General features: G+C 39.6%; 2 non-coding genes across 2 annotated transcripts; one reads left to right on the top strand and one right to left on the bottom strand.

The window, feature by feature from the left end:
* Nucleotides 1-4042: 4042 nt before the first annotated feature.
* Nucleotides 4043-4115, top strand: trnar-ucg (transfer RNA arginine (anticodon UCG)). Its single transcript has one exon. It is a non-coding gene; the product is annotated as a tRNA-Arg (tRNA).
* An 18214-nt stretch (nt 4116-22329) lies between these two features.
* Nucleotides 22330-22423, bottom strand: trnai-uau (transfer RNA isoleucine (anticodon UAU)). The gene is made up of 2 exons: nt 22386-22423; nt 22330-22365 (listed from the first exon to the last, which is right to left on the bottom strand). It is a non-coding gene; the product is annotated as a tRNA-Ile (tRNA).
* Nucleotides 22424-22771: the final 348 nt, after the last annotated feature.

Genomic DNA, 22771 nt, shown 5'->3' with positions numbered 1-22771 from the left:
ATTAACATCAAACGAACAAGGAAAGGTAAAGGTTTACTTCGAGTCACAATCAAAGAAGGCTCCACAGCTGAAACATTGTGTTTCCTTCTCTTTTCAGCATGGAATAAACCTACAGTACCTTATCAGGATGGCCGAGTGGTCTAAGGCGCCAGACTCAAGGACTCCTGTCTTTTCATCGCTTGGGTGTTCTGGGGTGAGTTTCCCGAAAACGATGAATCTTAGAGACGAACGAGCAACTTTACGATGTACGTAGGTAACATACAAGCTACTTTTTCGTGGGTTTCCCAAAACCCCTCTTAATCGATCATTTAACGAGCGAGTATAAAGTACTTCTTTGTTAACCCCGCCCCTGAAGTCGCTTAGCAAAAAGCATCACAAGTCGATTGACAAACAATTGATTGACAATACTTTCATTATATGGTGTAATAAAATAAATGACTGACATGCTGTAAAAGAAAACCAAGTTTAACTGTGTGAACAGTGTATGCGTCCTGCACGACGTCTTTGATTTAAAGCAATATTTTTTGTCACGCTGCCATCGTTAGGAATCACAGTGTTTCAAGAGAAAATACTGTTGTTATTTAAAGTTGTTGGGTGTGTTGGAACTCCTTTTTAATTGGTCTTATTAACATGACATCTGGAAAAATTAACTACTAAGCTTGGCACGTGTCACTCAACAAATACAGGACCTATAATCAAATTTAAAAACAAGTAGGTCTAAGCTTTACCGTCAACAATCAAGACAGAACATAAAACGGCATTCGAACTTAAAATATTGTATGGACCGCGGGTTTCGGTACGGAATGGAACAGGCGTAGGACTCAGGGAATGGGGTTGAACAACACATTTAATAACTCGAATCGGGAAAGGTACACACACAGGGACAGGGGTTACAGCGCTGCACCTACACTAACATACACACACACGAAGGGAAGAGACTGTATCTCAGCCTCCGTCCCACTATATACAGTCCGGTAGTCCCCAGGTGCTGTTCTCAGCCCGCCCTGCGTGGCGCTACATTGTAATACATGTTACATGTTTCACGTTCTTTATGGAATTTAAATACAATTTAAACCCCACCCCAAAAGTACTAAAAGAGGGAGTATTATTAAAACATTTGATTTATGAATATGAAATTTACCCAAGATGACTAATAAATTCATAACTGTATAAATAAATGTTCTTTTTTCGAATTTCCTCTTACATAGTACAACAAAATATCAAAATCCTTAATATAAAATCTTAGTATTCTATATTTCCAGAGAATTCCCATGATGTGAATTGAATGTGCTCTGTCTGGCGATCTCTGTCGCTAAGGTTGGCGCAAGAGGTAGCCAGTTTAAGAAGCACTTAGTGATTAACGAGTGGGTCGGGGAGCACGTAGATTACGAAGGATTATAACGTTCTACTTTAGTTACGATAGGTTTTAGGAAACACTCGTAAATCAACGATCGATCTTAAGAGCGAGTTTACGATGTTCTTAGCGCTACGATGCTTTCGGGAAACTCACCCCCTGGTCTCTGAATAGAAGCGTGGGTTCAAATCTCACTCTTGACAGCCGCTCCCTTTTCCCTCTCTTGCATTTGTCCCGTCTTCTTGTGCTCGCTAACAACGACAGGAAGAGGAAAACGGAGAAACCGATTTGTGGGCACCCGATGTGCAGGGAAATGCTTCGTGAACACTTACACGTTATTAGCAGAAAATCAAATGGGGTTCGATTTCTGCCTTAAAAACTGTTTGGGGTGCCTGTAATCGAGTAAAGATTTACGGCAAGGTATGCATTTAAAGGAGAAAGACCGAAATATAAATCCAGAAGAAGATTTCTTAAAACATATTGCTGTCCGTGCGGTTTCTCCTGTATTTAATTAATTGTGGCATTGTGAAATCAACCTGTAGCCCTACGGAATGCAGAGTGACAACGACAGGAGCAGAGAGGATTATATCAGAGCTCGAACAGAGAGTTCGAAAATATAGGCAGATCGAGTTATAGAACATTTGATTTAAACTTTCCTATCTGCTCGGCCTTACTGAAGTATTTGTAGCTGTATTTCATCTTCTGTCTATTTCTATACTTTACAGTAGATAGTGTTTAGCCAGAGAAGAGAGATACAAGCGCTATACCCCCACAGCAGCCGCCGATTCTGATAACCTTAACTAAAGCAGGAAGATCAGTTTCTGCTCGAGACAGTCGTTTTCTGAACTGTAAATCTCCAACACGGGCTGGAAACGCTGTGTGTCCGGACTCAGTGGTTATATAAGAAAAGACTCAGCGAGCTGCAGGCGCGGCTCATTGCTCTGCGCTCCCCGTGCTGAATGCGCGTGTCCTCCCTCATTCATTACCTTCATACACTCCTCTCAAACCACAGCAAACTCCCGGAATATTTCGGTGAACACATACTTTATTTCCGAGATCACAGGCAGAAACAATAAACACGATGAAAACAGGAAGGTATTATGATCGTAGGGGGAAATGCACACAAATAAATTTCCTAATATCCAATAAAATCTAGTCACGTTCTGATGCTATTCTGATTTATCTGAATAGTTTTGGCAGAGTTGTTACAGCAAAGAGACACATAAACTTTTTTTTATTTCATTCGAGCTGTAGTTTTGATTCAATTTGGAAAAACTGCACTCACCAGAAGCTGAAATGGGTCGTGTTTACATAATGCATAATGTAATAGCAACGTTTGGAGTTTAATCTTGCTACGAGTCCTTTCCTGTTATAGGAGGCGTTTTAGGACTTTTTTAGCTCAGATAAAGCTATCAATTCATCTTACATTTCTACTACATCAGTATTAGCAACGTTATCTTTACCTAGCACTAAATGTAGCTTTAAATAAGAGTACATTTTAAAACATATGTAAAAATAAATGCTATTCCATATATTGTAACTTTGTGGTATTTAGAATGTTTATCTGAGGATGCAAGGGAAAGTATTATACCTTGCGAAACATCCAAGACAAAGGTAAAAGAGGCTCATATTTTAATAAAATTTTCGATCAAAAGAAAACCACAATCTGTATTATATCATCGTCAATATCCCAAGACGTTCAGTTGAAAGATTTGAAGAAACTCTCCAAGAAGCAACTGCAGTAGCAGAGTTTTGTTTTGAACCGATGTTTGCAGCTCAAAAGTCCTCGTAAGAAGCAAAGACAGGGATGTTTTGAGTGTCACCATGATCCTCTTCTCAATCCAAAAGAAAGGTTTTATATGGTACTGATCCCACTAGAAAAAGAGTCAATTTCCACCTGCACTGATGTCCCTCCAAACGTTTTGTAAGACCTCTGGAAGATTATACAGTAGAATCCTGGTCCATTTCTTCTACTAAACGAGACTGTTAGTGAGTATTTTGATGTCGAACTGCGATTTATATAAACAGGAACTCTACACTACATTGGGCTACGCGTATGACAAAACGTGTGCGGTTGGAGTCGACCTTTCGATAGCTCAGTTGCTAGAGCGTAAAACTGTTTAAAAAAGCAGCGGACGATTGTTATGTAGCTGTTTTGAATCCGGCTCGAAGGATGGTGTTTTCTTGTTCCTTAATTAAAAAGTGAAAATAGCGAATTTGTCTTTCACTTTGACGTTCACCGAAAGCTCAGTAAACAGAGAAGCAGAATTCTCTTCACATCTAATTGTCTTGCTTTGGCCTTTAAAATGCGCTCTGTTGACTGTTCACATTTCCTAACACAATTAACCTGCGGAAAAAGTTCACTATCAGGAGTTTAGTTCAGTGGTAGTGCGCTCGTACTATATGAAGCTTCGTTTTCATTCGCCGGCGTCTCCACTCTGGATTCTCTTTAAACGCGATATCTTTCCTTCCTCGTGTGACTTCCTTCGTGTGTGAATTTCAGGGAGACACATAAACCCTTTGTCTGTTTTCAAGAGACATTTTTATAAAACCAGACAAAATGAAAGACGTAGTAATTAGACACACGTAAAAAACACGTGAATCTAATTGAGAAAATGCGGATCTGGACAATGTATTACTAGTAGCGGCTCTGAGCTCACTGTAGTGCAGTTGAGTAAGATGATAGTGGGGCCAGTGGCGCAATGGATAACGCGTCTGACTTCGGATCAGAAGATTGCAGGTTCGATTCCTGTCTGGCTCGTGAAGGTTTTACACCCGCTACTCAACACTCTTCCTAGTGTGTGCGGTCCTACACAACCTTACTATAGACTGGGTGAGTCTCCTGTTCCATCTCCAGTTCTTTCCGCACATAACGTCTGTTTCATCACCGTTATTGTAGGACCACAGCCACAGATATGAGAAGACATACTGTTCCGAACAACTGTCTTAAATAATCACGTTGAAAAAGTTGAAAATAAGTTTTTTTTTTCTTAAACATAACCTTACATTTGCCTGTAAAGTTCAAACTATTTTCTGTAGCCACAAATCCCCAATATTTCTGCCGTCTCCTGAGAAACACAAGTATAGAGTTAAAACACAATAAATAATGCCACAAATCTATTCAGTTAACACCCAGATGTGACAGAGGTGACTTGCACCCCCTTTAAATATGTATTTCCTAAATTTCAGTTCTCTTCCCTCCCCAAGATACCTGCAAATTCACTATCGCATATTAAAGGCTGTACATGCATTACCTGTAATACAGCTACTAATAAAAATATACATTAAAGTTAATTATTAATAAATAATACTATTATTCATAAAGACGTATTCATAAGATTCATCGTGAATAGTTGCGGTGTCTGGAAAGCAACTGTAGTTAAATATAGAAAAAAGAGTTGTAGTTATTGAGGCAATTTCAGGTAGAATGTAAGAACTAAAGTTAACTAGTCCCACAGTAATGCGGGGGGTCCTATCAATAGAAAAAAAAAATTGTAACACGAAAACACAACAACCACAAAACGAGAAGTCTTCAGGGAACCTAGGTAAATCCCTGTAGAGGACTAACAACTATAAAAACAAACAAACAAATGAAACAACTTCAAAAAATAAAGAAAAAGAACATTAAAAACATATCTGGGAAACAACAAAAACACAGAATCTAACTGCGAGAGCTTTTTCAAGTTTTCGGTACTCCATCGTGCTCCTCTCATCTAAGTAGATATCACTCAGGTCAGTTGGAGGTCCACAGCTGATGGTAACTTAAGTAAGTAGCTGTGTCAGCATGCATGGGCTGCAAAGGAATGAGGAAAGGTTTATTCCATGCTGAAATGAGAAGAAAACATAATGTTTTGGCTGTGGAGCCTTCTTTGGAATAAACCTTTACTTGTTTATTTAGACCAAATCTCCAGCAAATACCTAAAAGCACCTAAGCTCGTCAGTTGCTTTCGGTAGCTTAAGACACAGGCTACACTGCTTCAGGTGAGGTTCGAACTCAAACCCTCGGCATGACTCTGCTGTAGAAGTACCGCACGCTGACCGATTGCACAACTGGAGCTGTGTAACTCCTTCTCCTCATACAGACTTGAGCTGCAGAAACACAGGGCGAAAACTGGGTTTCGGTTGCAGATCCATCTCCACTTGGGGGAAAGGGACAGTAAAATAGCAAGGAAAATACAAGAGAAGAAACTGAAAGAATTGTGCTCACTGCAAACTAGGAAGGAAAGAGGTGGCTGGATACATAAAACAGCTCGGCGGATAATTTGTAACAACATTCTTTGGTGAATGGATTTCTCTTCAAGTTCCGCCGTGCAGTTTGAACGTTTGTTCTCCCAGATCAGTTGGTTATATGAGATCAGCTGATATAAATTAGGACTAATCAGAATCAATACAATTGATGTCTGGCAAAGGCAAATAACCTTTGTACATGATCTGGAATGTGACTGGTTAAATTTCAGCATAGTTACAACTTCCTTTATAAAGGGTGTGCACACTTATACAACCAAGGCATGGAAAGATTTTTTTTTAATTATTGTTCAAAGAAATGTTCCATTTTTTTTTCTTAAATGTTGTTGTTTAAAAGATCTTATTAAATGTGAAAAAATCGGACTGTGAAAAGGTCAAAATGTTAGTGAAAAAATCAGTCATGTGAGGAAAGATGGATTGTGGGAGACCCTTGACTCTCCATGTCATGCTGTATTTCTCTCTCATTCTACTGGGAATGATGGTGCTGTCGCTTCTGGATAAAGTCTGTCAGTGGTCATTCCAGATGGGTCAGGTATGACTGCGCTTTGGCACAAGAAGAGACATGTGACTTGTGAGGACCCTGAGAGTGTCTTTTCTTCTAGAGCTCGGATAGCTCAGTTGGTAGAGCATCAGACTTTTAATCTGAGGGTCCAGGATTCAAGTCGTGCTTTTCTTAAATCTATTGTGAATGTCATTATAAATCGTCTTTTATCTTTCACTTTTCTAGCTGTACTGTGGTTATTTTAAATGTTCATCACTTGTATTTTCTCTAGTGTTTCCTTTCACAAACCGAAATTGTTCAAGGTGATCTTGTCACTCTACTCCAAGTAGATAATCTAAATCAGTGGTTCTCAAACTGTGGTACGCGTACCGGCAGTGGTACGTGGCGTGCCGCCTGGTGGTACGCCAAATGACCCTGGAACTGTGTTGTGTGCGCTGAAAAATCGGGACGGGTTTTCATATTTTGTATTTTAATACGTGTCGAATACGCAGCCTATGTACTACGATACATTGCGTGCTAATACTTCAGTGGACACAAGAGATACTCTGTAATTCTATACCACTCTATAGGAATGCGTGCTACGGATGCAAGTGACCAATTGTATTTAAAAAAAGCTACTGTATCTCCAGCAAATAGGGAGAAAGGAGAATGTGTGTGATTTTGGAACAATGCCAACGTTGTAAACACAGGAATGCATAGAAATACGTGCTACGAACGCAGGTAATCTTGTGAGCACACGAAAGCGTGATACCAGAAAAATATTTAATAACTGTTCTAATTTGAGAAAAATACACCGAGCGTCTCTGTGTTTTGCTCCCATGCGCATGAAATAAAAACTTTAAATAAATACGGAAATAAAAACGGAAACGCGGAAAAATGCAAGCTTGCAGATTGCTAAAGCAGGTAAGCTACACTATTTTGAAGAACCTTATTTACCGTTGGCAAAAGAGCTGACACGTATTAAGTGTGGAGAAAAAGCTGCTAAACAGCTCGACCTGCTGCCCCCCTCCCCGTGAAAGACACAGTCATTCATAGAATTATTGAAATGAAGGATTATATCAAACGTACACTGATAGAGCGCGTTAAGATGAGCAGATTTTTTTCACTGCAATTAGATGAGTCTGTAGTCGATTTGGTCAATTTGCTCGTTTACGTTAGATACGAGTTTGAGGGTACGTCCCATGAAGACTTTCTGTTCTGTAAACCGCTACCAACAGGAACTACAGGAGAGCACATATTTCAGCTTCTGAATAAATTTATCGAACAGAATGGCCTCGACTGGATAAAATGCGTCTGAGTTTGTACAGACGGTGCTAGAGCAATGACAAGCCGACATAACGGTGTAGTTGCACGAATTAGAGAGGTTGCTCCAGAAAATAATGTACGCATTACAACATCCACCGCGAGACCTTTGCCGTCAAGAAAATGCCTGACGATTTAATATCTGTTAGACTCGAAAAATTGTATCAAGGCTCGAAAAATTAATTCACCTCTGCTTTGCTCAACTAAACAGGCTCACCCCTCTCACTGAAATGGTGCTTTTTTATTAGTTGTTGTTAATGTTTTTTTTTCCTGTAAAACACTTTGAGAAGCCACCTTTAAAGGCGCTATATCAAATAAAGTTTATTATTATAATATTTATTATATGTGTGTGTGTGTGATTGTGTGCGCACACACACGCTCATGTTGGTCATTGAGAATTTCTGGGGTTCCTATGAGATGATGACTTGTAGGTGGTACTTGGATGCTTTGGTTGGATTAGGGGTGGTATTTGGTCCAAAAAGTTTGAGAACCACTGATCTAAATGAAATCACTGTAGAGTACAGGGCACGCAGTGAGGAGGTCATGCAGTGAGTACTCTTGAATGCAACAAGAGGAAAGGCACACTGCACATCTGCGGAGTATCACGTCCGAGTTTACAGTGACATCAGAGATTGGAAACGATGTAGCTTTTTTATTAAAGGTTCAAGGAAACCTGAATATGTTTGCTAAGGTATTTCAGAATTACAGTCAAATCGAGTAAGATTGCTGCACAGATCTGCAGTCTGCAATTAGAATACTATTTGTGCGTTGTATAAAATACGCCGTTGTAGAATACTATTCGTGCGTTGTATAAAAAACTTTTTTAAAACAGGAGAGATACATTTAGGAATGCGTCTTCCTGTAAAAATAAAATCACTTCAAGGGCACTATAAGCACCGTCTGAAGCCTGCTTCACAAAGGAACTATTTTCAAAGGACCAAAGAAGAAAATATTTCACCAAGTAAGAGGAAGCATCTCAGAAAAAGGAGGTGGGGTTGCTTCTACATACTGTAACACCATAAGGTCAGACTACAAATGCCACTGTACAGAGTAATTTGCCAAGTGGTCTAAGGAGCTGGATGAAAGCTCCAGCCCCTTTGAGGGCATGAGTTGGAATCCCACTGCTGCCAAATATCTCCTTGTTAAGAATCACAGTTTTGTTGTTGTTGCCCCCATGTAATTGAATCAGTTTCAATAGAATTAATTTGAAAAGTAATAATCATATTTGTTCTGTTCCTCTTCTCATTGCAATTTGTACCGAAATATTTATTTCATTTTATTTTAAAAACGTGTTAGCCTTGATTGGAAGGAGGTGGCATTGCAGGCAAGGTAGCCAAATGTTAAGGCTTTTGTCTCGTAAACAGAAAGTCGGAGTTTCAAACCCTGTCCGTGCTCGTTTCACTTATCATGACGTTCCTTTATCTAAGTCTTTAAATGTCTTGCACTGTACGAATCTCTATAATAAGAAGAAAATAACTTCATAATCCTTCTGTTGTCCTACCATAATCTGCACTGCTTTTGAATTGACAATGTTTGTCTCTCTTCACACCCAATTTATAAATGATCGTCTCAGTGTAAAAAGGAACGTGTGTTTGGTACAGCCCCCACTCCATGGTGTGATCACAAACAGATCAGGTGAGCTGTTAGTATAGGTTAGAAGTATCATTCGATGCCCTGAAAAACTGACTTAGGGACGCACAGACTGTGTTTTTTGAACAAGTACACAATAAAATATTTATTGGAACAAATCATTGCCTGCCTTCAAGACTGTCATGCTAAACGCCACGTGTTCATCCGGGTGTCAGTTGTCCTAAAGCTTCAGAAAATTGGACACAATGGGTGCATTCAGCACAGTGCTTTCTAGTACTCGTCAGGATGGCTGAGTCTTGTCTTTCCATGTTGCTTATGTGCCCTGGTCTCTAAGTGGAGGTGGGGGTTCAAATATCACTCCCAATAGCTAGGGTTTTTTTCCCTGTCTTGCACTGTTCCAGTCTACTTGTACTCACTGACAATCACAATAGGAGGAAAATGTAGAAACTGCTTAGCAAGAACATAAAGGACAGGAAAATGCTTCCCAAACACATAAATGTCTTTAGCAGAAAGGAAAATTAGATAGGCTTCGATTTCTGCATTTATATAATCCAATATATAAGCAAACAGCACAAGGGGACTCTTCAGTCTACTCCTGTCCTACAGTAACACTGATTCAAACCAAGGTTGTTGCAGCTTCAAAGCAAAGCTCTTACCATTCTTACCAGCAAGATTTGTTTTTTCAAGGAAGGAAACACTAATGTAAAATATACTGTAAATAGACAGGAAGTATTCTTAAGTTAAAATTATAATAATAATTGTTAAAATAATCATTTTGTTCTCTCTTGCAGTAACTGATTATAATATTTGTTTGTGGTTTGGTGATTATTGAAAGCAGAACAATTGTCAGTAACGTTTGAAACATACAGGCACGTGTCTCCTGCAGTTACTGAAGAATTTTCAATGTATTTCTCTGTGTCCGCGTGCCTGGTGCATCTTTATTGGACAAAGTCTTTTTCCACTAAAAGAAGGAAAGAAAAATTTGATTATTATTAGTTCATCAGTTGTTTTGATCAAATTATTATAATGCAGTGCCAGGTACAATTAAGGTATATTATGTACATGAACGTCATGTCTGAGACAGTGATGCCAGCTGACTATCGCTGGAGGACAGTTCATCATGAGTGTGTAAGTAAGCATAATGAAGGAGAAGAGATCGGCCTCTGTGATGCAGTGTCCAGTGACACTAACTATCTGTCCTACTGTTCTCTGCTAATGTAGTGGGTGAATGTAAGGTTTCTTTCTTGTAAAATATAATCGAGTGCATTTTTGCTGCTGAAAATGAATCTTGTGCATTTCAATTTTGTGTTCATCTTCCGATATTGTCACCTAATTCTGTATATCATTTCATCAGACTGCTACATTTGTAGGAGCTCAATTGCATTAGATTGCATAGTGATAGTATTTCTTGCTTTTTAAATACTTCAGTGTGGAGTTCTGTGTGGAGGAGTAGAGAACGAGCACGAGTCCCTGAAATAAGCACTTTTAACGGTTTTACACGAATCTTCAGAGTATTGAAGCCAGGAGGATCAGATTCCTGATCCAAGAGGTTAAAATGTGTATCCTGGTTTTATTTCCACCCAGTTCTCAGTTCCATAGGTAGTCTGATTATTTAAATTAACTGTATAACTGTTACAAGACTTCATCTAATTGTAAATTCATAAGACTGTCTGTGAGACACTTGTGAGAGCAGCTGAATCCCAGGGCTGGTGTGGATCACACACAGACAGGTCTTCTGTGTGATCTGAGTCCCACTGCTCAGAGCTACAGACTGGTCAACTGGTCACTATAGTAGTCACAACCATTGGACCATCAGCTACTAATAATCAATATGATGATCAGAGTGTCAATACTGGTGTTTATAAAATAAATACTAAGATCATTCCACACTCACTTGCATTATAAAACACTTAGAAACATGTTTGGAGGCTGACATACAGTAAAGAAAGTAATACAGAAGGGCTGGAGGTCCTGGAAAGGGTTAATAGAAGCTTCTTGCTTCTGACCTGGAACAGAGCCAACAGCTGCCAGATCAGTGACCCCTGAGCCCAGTTCACAGAATGGAGAATTGGGAGCTCTACTGTGTTTCTAAGAGGCTGGGAGGAAGGAGAAAAGGGGGAGATGTGACCTGAGTTCAGGCTGTTCTGTCTGATATTATTCATGTAGCAGCACTGATTGTCTGAATGTCCTCTGGATCTGGACTGTCAGGACAAAGAACAGTATGGAGTTGAGCTTAGATAGATAGACAATACTTTATTAAACCCCGTAGGGAAATTGATGTGTTACAGCAGTCCAGCCCAAGACAAGCAAAACAGACATCAGAATAGTTATAAAACAAAAGACAACAAAATAAATAAAAATAAATAAATAAGTACATACAGTAGGTGTGTGCAAAATGTGCTGATCATAGTCACTGTAAAAACAATAAAATATGTGCAAAATGTGCATAGGTTTATACAGACTGATTGTCCAAAAAGTACAATGGAGTAAACATGCTGTCCATAGAGGAGCAAATGAAGGGCTAACAGTCCTAGCCTAGGGCAGCGTTATACACCCTGACCGCCGCCGGGAGGAAAGACCTGCGGAAACGTTCCCTTGAACACCGTAGCTGGAGCAGCCTGTTGCTAAAAGTGCTCCACTGCCCAGTAACAGTCCCATGAAGCGGATGAGAGGTGTTGTTCATGATGGCTGTGAGCTTGGTCAGCATTCTCCTCTCAGCCACCACCTCCAGGGGGTCAAGGCTCATTCCCAACACAGTGCCAGCCTTCTTTATAAGTTTATTGAGCCTATTTGCATCTTTTGTCATGATGCTGCTGCCCCAGCACACAACAGCGTAGAAGATGGCTGCCGCCACCACTGATTCATAAAAAATGTGTAGCAGTGTTCCACACACACCAAAGGACCTGAGTCTCCTAAGAAAAGAGAGTTGGCTCTGACCTTTCTTGTACAGGGCGTCAGTGTTACCAGACCACTCCAGCTTATCATCCAGGTGTACCCCTAAGTACTTGTAGGAATGTACGCCCTCTATGTCCTCACCTTGGATGGAAACAGGGTTCAGCGGAGACTTATTCCTTTGAAAGTTGAAGATCATTTCTTTGGTCTTGCTGGTGTTAAGCTGGAGATGGTTAAGATGACACCACTCCAGAAAATTGGTAATCAAATTTTGCTTCTGTCTGAGTGTGAGTCTGAGCTGTGAATCTGACTGAGAAGAGAATAATGATTTGTTATTCTGCCTCTGAGGATTTTTCTTCTTTGCCAAGTGGTGTTACATCCCCTTCAGATACTCTGCACAGACTGCCAGAGAGAGATGGACAGATACGAGCACACGCAGCGAGAGAGATATACTTCTTCATTAACTTTGAAGCAAGTGTTCATTTCTTTTCTGGAACAAGTTGTTTCTGAATTTCAAGAAAGTCATACAACTTCTGAAAGATAAAATACAAATCTTGCTTATCCGGACAGAAGAAATATTGCAAAAAAAAAACAACAAATGCCAGTGATTTTTTCTCCTTTTAAAGAAAAGTGGAGAAAAACAACAGCAGTTCATCTCCGTCGGCTTGATTTAGCTTAATACAAGTATTCACTTCTTTTTTTCTGAAAATTACAGCCTGCGAAAGATTAAATACAGTTCTTGGTTATTCTTCGTCAGTGCAGAAGAAATACTGCGGGCTGGCAGGAAAATGCCAGTATTTTATTTCCTTTAACTACAAACGTGAATGGTGAAAAGCAACGGGGGTGTCTCTCTGTGCAGCTGTTAAACAAAGAGCTGGCGATTCAAGCCCACTCAGGGATGCGCTTCAGATTGTTCTGATGTAAACATAATCTCCGTTAACAATTAATGGGATTTCTTCGCAACACGTTAACCCTCTTGAACTTTGCAGGAAATGTGTGTGTTTTACTCGTGTGGAACTACAAGTAAAAAATTAAGTACCTAAGTCAATGTCCAAGAAAACCATTTTCACGTGAGGAATTGTAGCTTTAACTGGCTGTCGGGAGAATTCATTTATACTACGCAAAAATATTTTAAAACTAGATCACAGATTTGTTGGAGAATTTGACAATCCTTGACAATCTGGGTTATGTACCCAGTATGCTTCCGCTGCGCCACTCTGCTGATTCAACGCGACTGCTCTTTCTTTGCTTTCTAAAAGTGCGCCCGAGATGAAATGTCTCAACGGTAAACGCGGACGTCACTTTGAGCACTTGGTCTTTTGTAGTACAAATCATCACACGCTGCTCTACATGGGCGTGTCTTCAGGATCGTTGAGAACCAAAGCTTCCGCTTTCCGAGGCTACTGATTCTTTCGTCGTTAATTCCCAAATCTTCAATGAGAATCAGTGAAATGAAAACCAAACACATGCACACACTCGCGTCCTAGCGTGAAAGAAAAATGATGGAAGCATTTGAGAAATAGCAAGTGATTGCTACCCCCACACAGTTTATAAGACTGAAAATGATGCAGGAAGGACAGCAAAGTTCTAAAAGCATCGGTTGAAAAGCATCTACATAAGATGACAATTTCTCATAAGTAAAATCTTCAGCTTTAAAAGATTGTCATCCATATTTTTTTGTTTTACTCTTTTTCACATAACACGTTTTCGATAAATAAACTGTCTTGTAATGAAGGCTGCATTAGAAAATGCGTATCTAGCTTTGTTCAATTAAATCGGGACATTTGCCAGTCTCAAATTGATCACTCTTTGCAGGAACACTACGGAAACCTGCAGATGTTCGTTGGGAGAAGTGACTCCTGCAAAAAGTGTAAATCGTTGAGAAAAGGACTCCTCTCGCGAATATATTTCCAATTTCTAAAGAGCCGATTTTCTCGATTTTCGCCATTTTTTATTATTTTTTTCCGGTTCAGATATTGATCACGTTCGAAAGATGATTTTCAAAATGGACGTGTTACCTGCAAAGTCACCGTGAAACTGTTAATGGCAAAAAGATTCATAATATTTATTTTCTTAGAATACCAATGTAATTTTTTAGCATTCTTTCAAACAATTTCTTTATAGCTAAAATAACAAATTCATTCCATTCCATCTTATATGTGTTTAATATAATCTAAAATATTTTCATTTGTATGAAATCAAACTGAAACGTTGCCACTCTGTGGTCAACATAAGATACATATTTCCCCAGATCCTCCTCATTTGTATCTTCCTAGACACAATTCCACAGACACACACAATTATACAGCCACACATACAATTGATGACGACTTGCCTTCATATGTGTCAAGACTGTAGTAAATGTGTTACACTTTTTTGCATATAAGTAATGATATTAAAATATTTTTAGTCTGAATAATGGACAGTTTATTTACAAACCTTTTTTTCTTGGTTTCCTACAACCTATTGAGATATAGTGTGAGACAGATAGCTGTATCTACGGAAGAGTAAACTTTTCATTTTAGAGGATGAAATAGTTTGACGTAGTTAGGAGTAATTAAAGGAATTAAAATATAGAATCTAACCACATTCACAAGAAGTAAGAAGTAGAAGAAGAAAATGGCAGTTTATTGAAATTAATTTACTAGGTGAAACACATACTGTAAGTAATTACTAAAATACTGTTTTCTTGTTCCCAGGAAAACTCCTCTGTGATGAGCTGCAGTCTGAATATGATGATGTGGAGAACAATGAGAATGATCCCATCTCAGGTGAGGGCTGTGGAAGCCATGGGGAGCTCACAGTGGGCGTGGGAGGTTCAGCAGGTCTTCAGATAGTTCACAGGGAACCATTCCAAAGTCAACTAGACCCAGGACCAGACCTTAACTGTGGTTCAGCTGCCAGGGGGTCTTCAGGGTTTAATCCCAGCACATTGAGAAAGAGGGTTTCTTACAGTGGGTCTGACTCAGTCTCTGGAGTCCCATCTGGAATCCCTGCTAAGAAACAATACATTTCTGAATAAACATCTATTATTCTATTAGTGTTTCCTATTCATATATTCTGTTTTCTATAGAGTTTATAACAGAAGTTTGGAAGAAAGATTTTATCCTAATCTCACTTGCTGTTCTTCTAAATTTAAATGTACCTATTGGGATGTTTTCACAATTAAACAATTACACAAATACAGCAGGGAATACCTGAGCATTTGAAAACCCTGGTAGGCATGTGTAACAATACTTATACTCATCCGAAATAGGGGATTAAACACAACAAATGTGTCATCATGGATAAAGTCAGAGAGCTCTCTGAAGAGTGCATATGAGGTTATTCACCAATCTCCCCTCAGAAGTGCCAGATGCTAACAGTCTATTATAGGAGGTGTTCCGTAAGTGTAATCCCTGACAAGGGAGGATTTACAAAATATTACATGGATGTAAATAAATATGATTTCTACTGGACTTTATGTACAGTACTATAGAAATTACATTATAACATTTTTAGATGTTTTTAAGCGAGACACATGATCTAAGACATACATCTGTTTTTGATGATTCTGTTTCTGTTTCATGGGGGATATGAAAAAATCTGGAGGGCACATATTCTGTATTTTTTAATTTTCTATTCTTGCCATGACATACTTCTGGGACTTTTTACATTAAGGGCTACTAGGTCTGAAGCAATGTACCCAGATATCAGAAGCTAGTTACTAGTGATTTTTTGGAATAAACTTTTGTATTCCAAAATGTGTACACTCTAAACAAAAGGCGAACATAGCTATAATTTCCTATATATCCTTTCAGTAAATAATTAATAATTATTAAATTCTAGTATTGACTTCTTTCACTAACATTTTCACATAATGGCAAGAATGCCCATTGCAAGTTTCTCAGTGTTGATTGTGCCACATGTATTTTGTCTCTTGACAGATGCTTCACACAATTTATATCTTTTCCACAACCTTGTTTCTTTGAGTAATGAGATCTTGAGGGTCTGTTTCTGTATGAAATACTCTGTTTTCTGTACCCTGTTCACCTCTTCTGCTGACTGTGTGTCTCTGGCAGGTGTCTCTGCCATTTCTCCTGAAGTGCAGAGTCTCCTGGCCACACAGCCCATTGAAGATGGATGTGACTATGATGATGTCGGAGTCTCCTGACCACACTACCCTCTGAAAAAGGATCTTAGTATGATTATGTCAGAGCACTGTGCAGCTTTGTAGAGGATTCATCCTGAAGTCAGATTAGAGTTTTTAACTGAGTAATACCATTATGATATGCCTTGTGTTTCTGAGTCATCCCTGTTAAAATACTGTTATATTTCCCTTAATGTATGTAGTTCTGTAGGTTATGAGGCGTTTGATTTCAGATTATCCAGTAACTGTACAGCTGAAAACCTGTACAGTACCCACACAGTCACTGTCCTAGTGAGACCTTGTTACTGTGTCTCCTGCTGTGTCTCTCAGGCTGTAAGACTGACCTGCACTTTTATACCTTTACATTGAGAGACACTGCACTACAACAGAAGGTCTATATGTCCTGCAATTCTGAGATAAGAACTGAATTGTGATTGTTGTTTCCCATTGTCTACTGATTACAGATGTGTGTCATTATCAGAACAAGTAGATACAACATTAATTAATGATCAGTTAATCTGGCCTGATTTCATGTCACTGCCACTTACAGCGTGCTACATATGGAAAATAATCTGCATACAATATAATTGCATCTGTATATTTAGATGCATAAAAGCATCTCACACACAGAAAAATGAAGAAAATAACTCTTACCACCATTCAACCCAGGACACAGCAGCGAGGCTCAAATTCTAGACTTTTTAATCTGAACTGATGACCCTTCTTTTCTAATGAGCTTTTCAAAGACTGAATGTAACCTACTGTATATGTTGCAAAGGAACAAGTAATAGGTTTATTCCATGCTGAAAAAAAGAAGAAAGAGAACACAACGTTTCGGCCGTGGAGCCTTCTTCAGGTGTGAGAGAGACAGGGCAGTAGGCAAAGGTAAAGTAGCGGGAGAACAAAGGTTGGGAGGGAGGAGGAGTGAGAGGCGGGAGTAGGGGACAGAAAGAGAGGCCAATCAAGAGGTGTGAAGTCAGAATGGGTGCAGAGAGGTGTGAAATGAAACTTCCAATGAATGGAGAAAATTTAAAAGAACAGTAGTCTGTCGTTAAGGGAAGGGAGAAGGTGTGATCCTAGCTGCAGAATAATTTTAGTTTCGGTGGTCTTTCTGATGTATGAGTTCGGAAAACCGTCTTTGAGAACACAGACGGAGAGATTAGAGTGGTCGTGGCCATCAGAGGTGAAATGAGAAACAATGGGCTTGGAGAGATCTTTAATCTTTACAGCCCTGACGTGTTCTCTGAAACGGTCTCCGAGTCTCCTTCCTGTTTCTCCAATGTAGATGGCTGGGCATTTACTGCAAGAGATACAGTAAATAAGGTTGCTGGAGGTACAAGATGCTGTCTGGGTGATCCGGAATTGTCCTGAGGGGCCTTGAATGAGTGTGGTGGTGGCTGTGTATTTGCAGGTGATACAGCGAGCTCTGTTGCAAGGGAAAGTGCCTGGTGTGGATGGTTGTTGAGGGCGGTCAAGGGAGCTGTGAACAAGGAGGTTACGCAGATTAGGTGGTCGGCGATATGAGATGATAGGGCGATCAGAAAAGAGGGCCCCAATGGAGGGATCATCCTGTAGGATGGAAAAGTTGTGGTTAATGGTCCTGGGGATAGGAAGTGTGTTAGGGTGGTAAGGAAGCACCAAAGGAATGTGATTGTTACGGCGGGAGCTCCTGATCGGGTTGATGGTCCGGGGGGTGTTTTTGGCTTGGGCAAGGACCCTGTCAATCACACTGCTGGGGTATCCTCTGTTGATGAAAAATGAGTACATTTCGAGGGCTTGGTTCTCGAAGTCGATGTCGTCGCTGCATATTTGTTGTAGCCGAAGGAACTGTGAAACTGTGAATCGTCGTCGTCGATTATGCAGCGACGACATCGACTTCGAGAACCAAGCCCTCAAAATGTACTCATTTTTCATCAACAGAGGATACCCCAGCAGTGTGATTGACAGGGCCCTTGCCCGAGCCAAAAACACCCCCCGGACCATCAACCCGATCAGGAGCTCCCGCCGTAACAATCGCATTCCTTTGGTGCTTCCTTACCACCCTAACACACTTCCTATCCCCAGGACCATTAACCACAACTTTTCCATCCTACAGGATGATCCCTCCATTGGGGCCCTCTTTTCTGATCGCCCTATCATCTCATATCGCCGACCACCTAATCTGCGTAACCTCCTTGTTCACAGCTCCCTTGACCGCCCTCAACAACCATCCACACCAGGCACTTTCCCTTGCAACAGAGCTCGCTGTATCACCTGCAAATACACAGCCACCACCACACTCATTCAAGGCCCCTCAGGACAATTCCGGATCACCCAGACAGCATCTTGTACCTCCAGCAACCTTATTTACTGTATCTCTTGCAGTAAATGCCCAGCCATCTACATTGGAGAAACAGGAAGGAGACTCGGAGACCGTTTCAGAGAACACGTCAGGGCTGTAAAGATTAAAGATCTCTCCAAGCCCATTGTTTCTCATTTCACCTCTGACGGCCACGACCACTCTAATCTCTCCGTCTGTGTTCTCAAAGACGGTTTTCCGAACTCATACATCAGAAAGACCACCGAAACTAAAATTATTCTGCAGCTAGGATCACACCTTCTCCCTTCCCTTAACGACAGACTACTGTTCTTTTAAATTTTCTCCATTCATTGGAAGTTTCATTTCACACCTCTCTGCACCCATTCTGACTTCACACCTCTTGATTGGCCTCTCTTTCTGTCCCCTGCTCCCGCCTCTCACTCCTCCTCCCTCCCAAACTTTGTTCTCCCGCTACTTTACCTTTGCCTACTGCCCTGTCTCTCTCACACCTGAAGAAGGCTCCACGGCCGAAACGTTGTGTTCTCTTTCTTCTTTTTTTCAGCATGGAATAAACCTATTACTTGTTCCTTTGCAGCCTACGCATGCTGACGCAGCTACCCACCTGAACTACTACTGTATATGTTGTTGTTTTTTGTGCTGAATGATTTTTTTTTTAAATCTTAATTACTCGGATAAGACAATAAGACTAGTGTTGATAAGATGATTGTTGAGCAGGCATCTGAATACACAGAATGAAAGTTTCATTCCTCCTCAGTGGCTTTTCTGGTTCTCCTTTTAGTTTAATTTAGCTTTTTATATTTGCAGAGGAAATGTTTAATATGTTGTTAATCTGATTTATTTACTACCCATTGAATGTACTGTATCACTTTGAATTAACCTTTTAAATAAAGCTTTACTTTTCATTGATCTGGTAAAAGTCATTTTCCTGTTCAGTAATAAAATAGTGAAAATGACAGTAGAATCTTGCACAACAATGTATCAATCTAAGATTGTTTTCCTCTCTAGCAATTTAGAATGATGTTTTAGAGTAGTACAGCTGTGAGCTTTTGAAAGGACGTACATTGTGTTTCCACATCATACTTCCTGATACAAATAATGTTTCCATGATGATAGAACTTCACAGATCCAGCAGCTTGGTAAAGAAGTATATTAATACTGTAGCCAGATGATGAATATCAAGGTATTGAGTGCTCAGTGCTTTGGGTTTAACTTCCCTGGCTGAAGAAAGCATAGTGCTGGTAAGAGATCAGTGTCTTCACATCCCCTCTCCAGGGAGAAAATCCTGCAGCAGTGGTGTTGCGGTGGAGGGAGGGGATAGAAAAGAGGTGCGCAGCACCCTCTGTAGCCAGAGAGCTGTTATTAGCAGGGAAGCAGAAGTATGAGGTTAGAATTTGACCTCCACCTAAACTTATCTGAATAACATTATATACAGATGCAGCCACTCAGAACACACAGTTTTTCTTCCAGTAAAAGTTGTGTGGTGCCTTATGCAATTCACTGGCCAAAGACGATCAATAGGTTGCACTTAAATGTTAGTGAAACATTTAATTAATTAATTCTGTTTCTCTACTGTGCATGTTTGAATCTACTTAATATTGAATATTAATATGGAATTTTACAACTAAGGCTAAATTTTGGTAGCTGAAAATAAAAACAGAAGTACTATATAGCACAATTTTGTTTTGATTTGAACCAATGTTTGCATCTCAATAATCCATTCATCCTTGAAAGAAGCAAAGGCAGATGTGTTTTGAATCTCACAATGATCCTGTTCTCAATCCAAAAGAAAGGTTTAATGTGATCCCACTAGAAAAATAGTCAATTTCCATCTGAAATGATGTCCCTTCAAACAATTTGTAATATCTCTAGAAGTTTATACAGTAGAAGCCTGGTTAATTGCTTAAATTTAAACTAATCAGGACTATGGGAATGAGATTTGATTTTGAACTGGGATTTAAATAAATAGGAACACTGCACTCCATTGTGCTTTTTGTATGACAAAAGGTGGGATTCCTGTGTTTTTGATAACTCAGTTGTTAGAGCGGAGGAATATAGTGGGAACAGTGAGGAATCCTTCGGTCTCTGGTTTGAATCTGGCTGGAAGAAAGGTGTTTTTTATTTTCTTTAATCAAAAAGTGAAAATTTGTCATTCACTTAGACGTCCAACGAAAGCTGAGTGAAAGGTGAAGAGCCTCCTGTTCTGAATTCTCCTCACGTTTTCTGGGCTTGTAGACTCCTCACTCTTCCTAAAAGTGCTGCAGATAAAGGTAGTTGTCGGGAGTTCAGTTCAGTGGTAGAGCACATGCCACTCATGTATGAGGCTGTTTCCATTCAGCGGGGTCATCACCCTGGATTTCTTCCTAAACGCGATATCTTTCCTTACTCGTGTGTGAATTTCAGTGCGACACATACGCATTTATCTGTTTTATAGAGATTCTATTTTAAATCAGTTAAAACGAAAGAAGCACTAATTAAATACATGTAGAAAACACATCTATCTAATTGACAAAAAGGGGCGATGTATTAGTAGTAGTGGAGCTGAGCTCTCAGTAGTGCAGTTGATGTTGTTAAATCACTTATTATGTTTTTAAACCACTATACTAAGCACTGGCATGGTGGTGTGTGCAATCCTACCCAACCTTTCTATCGACTGTATGAGTCTCCTGTTCCATCTCCAAATCTTTCCACACATTTTGCCTGTTTCACCACCGTTATCATTAGACTATAGCCACTAATACGAGAATACTGTTCTGAAAGACTGTCTTAAATAATAATGTTGAAAAGGGTAATGATAACAGTTTCTTCATTAAGGTAACCATACATTTGCCTGTATAGTACAACTTATTATCTGTATCTGCAAATCCCCAATATTATCTCATGAGAAACAGAAGTGTAGAGTCAAATCAAATTAAATAATACAACAAATCTATTCAATTAACACCCAGATGTAACAGAACTCATTTAAGACTTACACCCCTTTAAATATGTATTTCCTTAATTTCAGTTCTCTCCACCGGGATACCTGGAAATTCACAAAAGCATAATACAGCTACTAAAGTACTAATGTTAAAGATAACATTAAACTTTATTATTTAGATATCACGCTTTTATTAATAAAATATGTATTGATAAAATTCCTTGTGAATAATTGTAGTGTCTGGAAAGCAATTTTAGTTAAATATAAAAATAATTTTCAAACAAGTGGTGCATCAGTTCATTACTTAATGACGATATTATTTCCACTACATTCAGGACAGTTCCAATGTAATCTATTGTTCCGCTTAGTCTGCTACTTCAGTAACATCTAATGGGCAGCTGCTGTTATTTTAGGTTTGTTGCAATTGAGAACAGGTTCAGTACAGAGCTGCTGACAAATTTCAGAGGCCAAGTTTGTTGCAACTGACCCGTTGTAGCTACCAATCAGCAACAAGGAGAAACAAACATCAGTTTTGCCTTTTTTTTAAAAAAAAGGGAAACAGACTAGTAGTTATTGAGGTCATTTCAGGTACAATGTAAGAACTAAAGTTAACTAGTCCCACAGTAATGCGTGGGGTCCTATTAACAGAAAAAAAATAGTTGTAACCCAAAAACACAACAAACACAAAATGAGAAGTCTTCCGGGAACCTAGGTAAATCCCTGTAGTTGTCTAACAACTATAAAAAAACAACCAAACGCAACAACTTCAAAAGAAAAAGAACATTTAAAAACAAATCTGGGGAACAACAAAAACAGAATCTAATGCAAGAGCTTTATTAAGTCTTCAGTGCTCCACTCACCTCAGTAGACCTCTCTCATATATTTGTGTGCAGGTCAACTGGAGGTACACATTCCATGCTGAAAAGAGAAGGAAACACAATGTTTCAGCTGTGGAGCCTTCTTTGATTGTGACTCGAAATAAACCTTTACCTTTACTTGTTCGTTTGATGTTAATTTATCTCCATCAAATACCTAAGAGTATCTAAACTCGACAGTTGCTTTCAGTAGCTAAAGACACTGCGCCAGGTGAGGCTTGAACTCACAACCTCGACATGACTCCGCTGTGCACTGCTGTATAAGTACCGCGCGCTGACCGATTGCGCCACTGGAGCTGTGCGAGTTGTGCGCCTCATACAGACTGACGCTGCAGAAACAAAGGGTGAAAACGGTTTCGGTTGTGGATCCATCTCCTCATGGGGAAAAGCAACAGTAAAATAGCAAGGAAAATACAAGAAAAGAAACTGAAAGAATTGTGCTAACAGCAAAGAGGGACGGAGGGAGGTGGTCGGACAAGTAAATCAACCCGGCGGATTATTTGTAGGGACATTTTTGAGTCAATCAGCACACGGATCTCTTCATGTGCCTTAAGCTGTGCAGTTTGTATTTTCGATGTCGATAGGTTTCTTCAGAAGTCCAGTAAATTGACAATAATGGAGAACTAGCTGACGCACCCCGTCGTG

This window comes from Atractosteus spatula, unplaced genomic scaffold (assembly GCF_055471065.1).
Source record: "Atractosteus spatula isolate fAtrSpa1 unplaced genomic scaffold, fAtrSpa1.hap1 Scaffold_30, whole genome shotgun sequence".
NCBI classification, from domain to species: domain Eukaryota; kingdom Metazoa; phylum Chordata; class Actinopteri; order Semionotiformes; family Lepisosteidae; genus Atractosteus; species Atractosteus spatula.
This window is presented reverse-complemented; position numbering and strand designations above follow the sequence as displayed.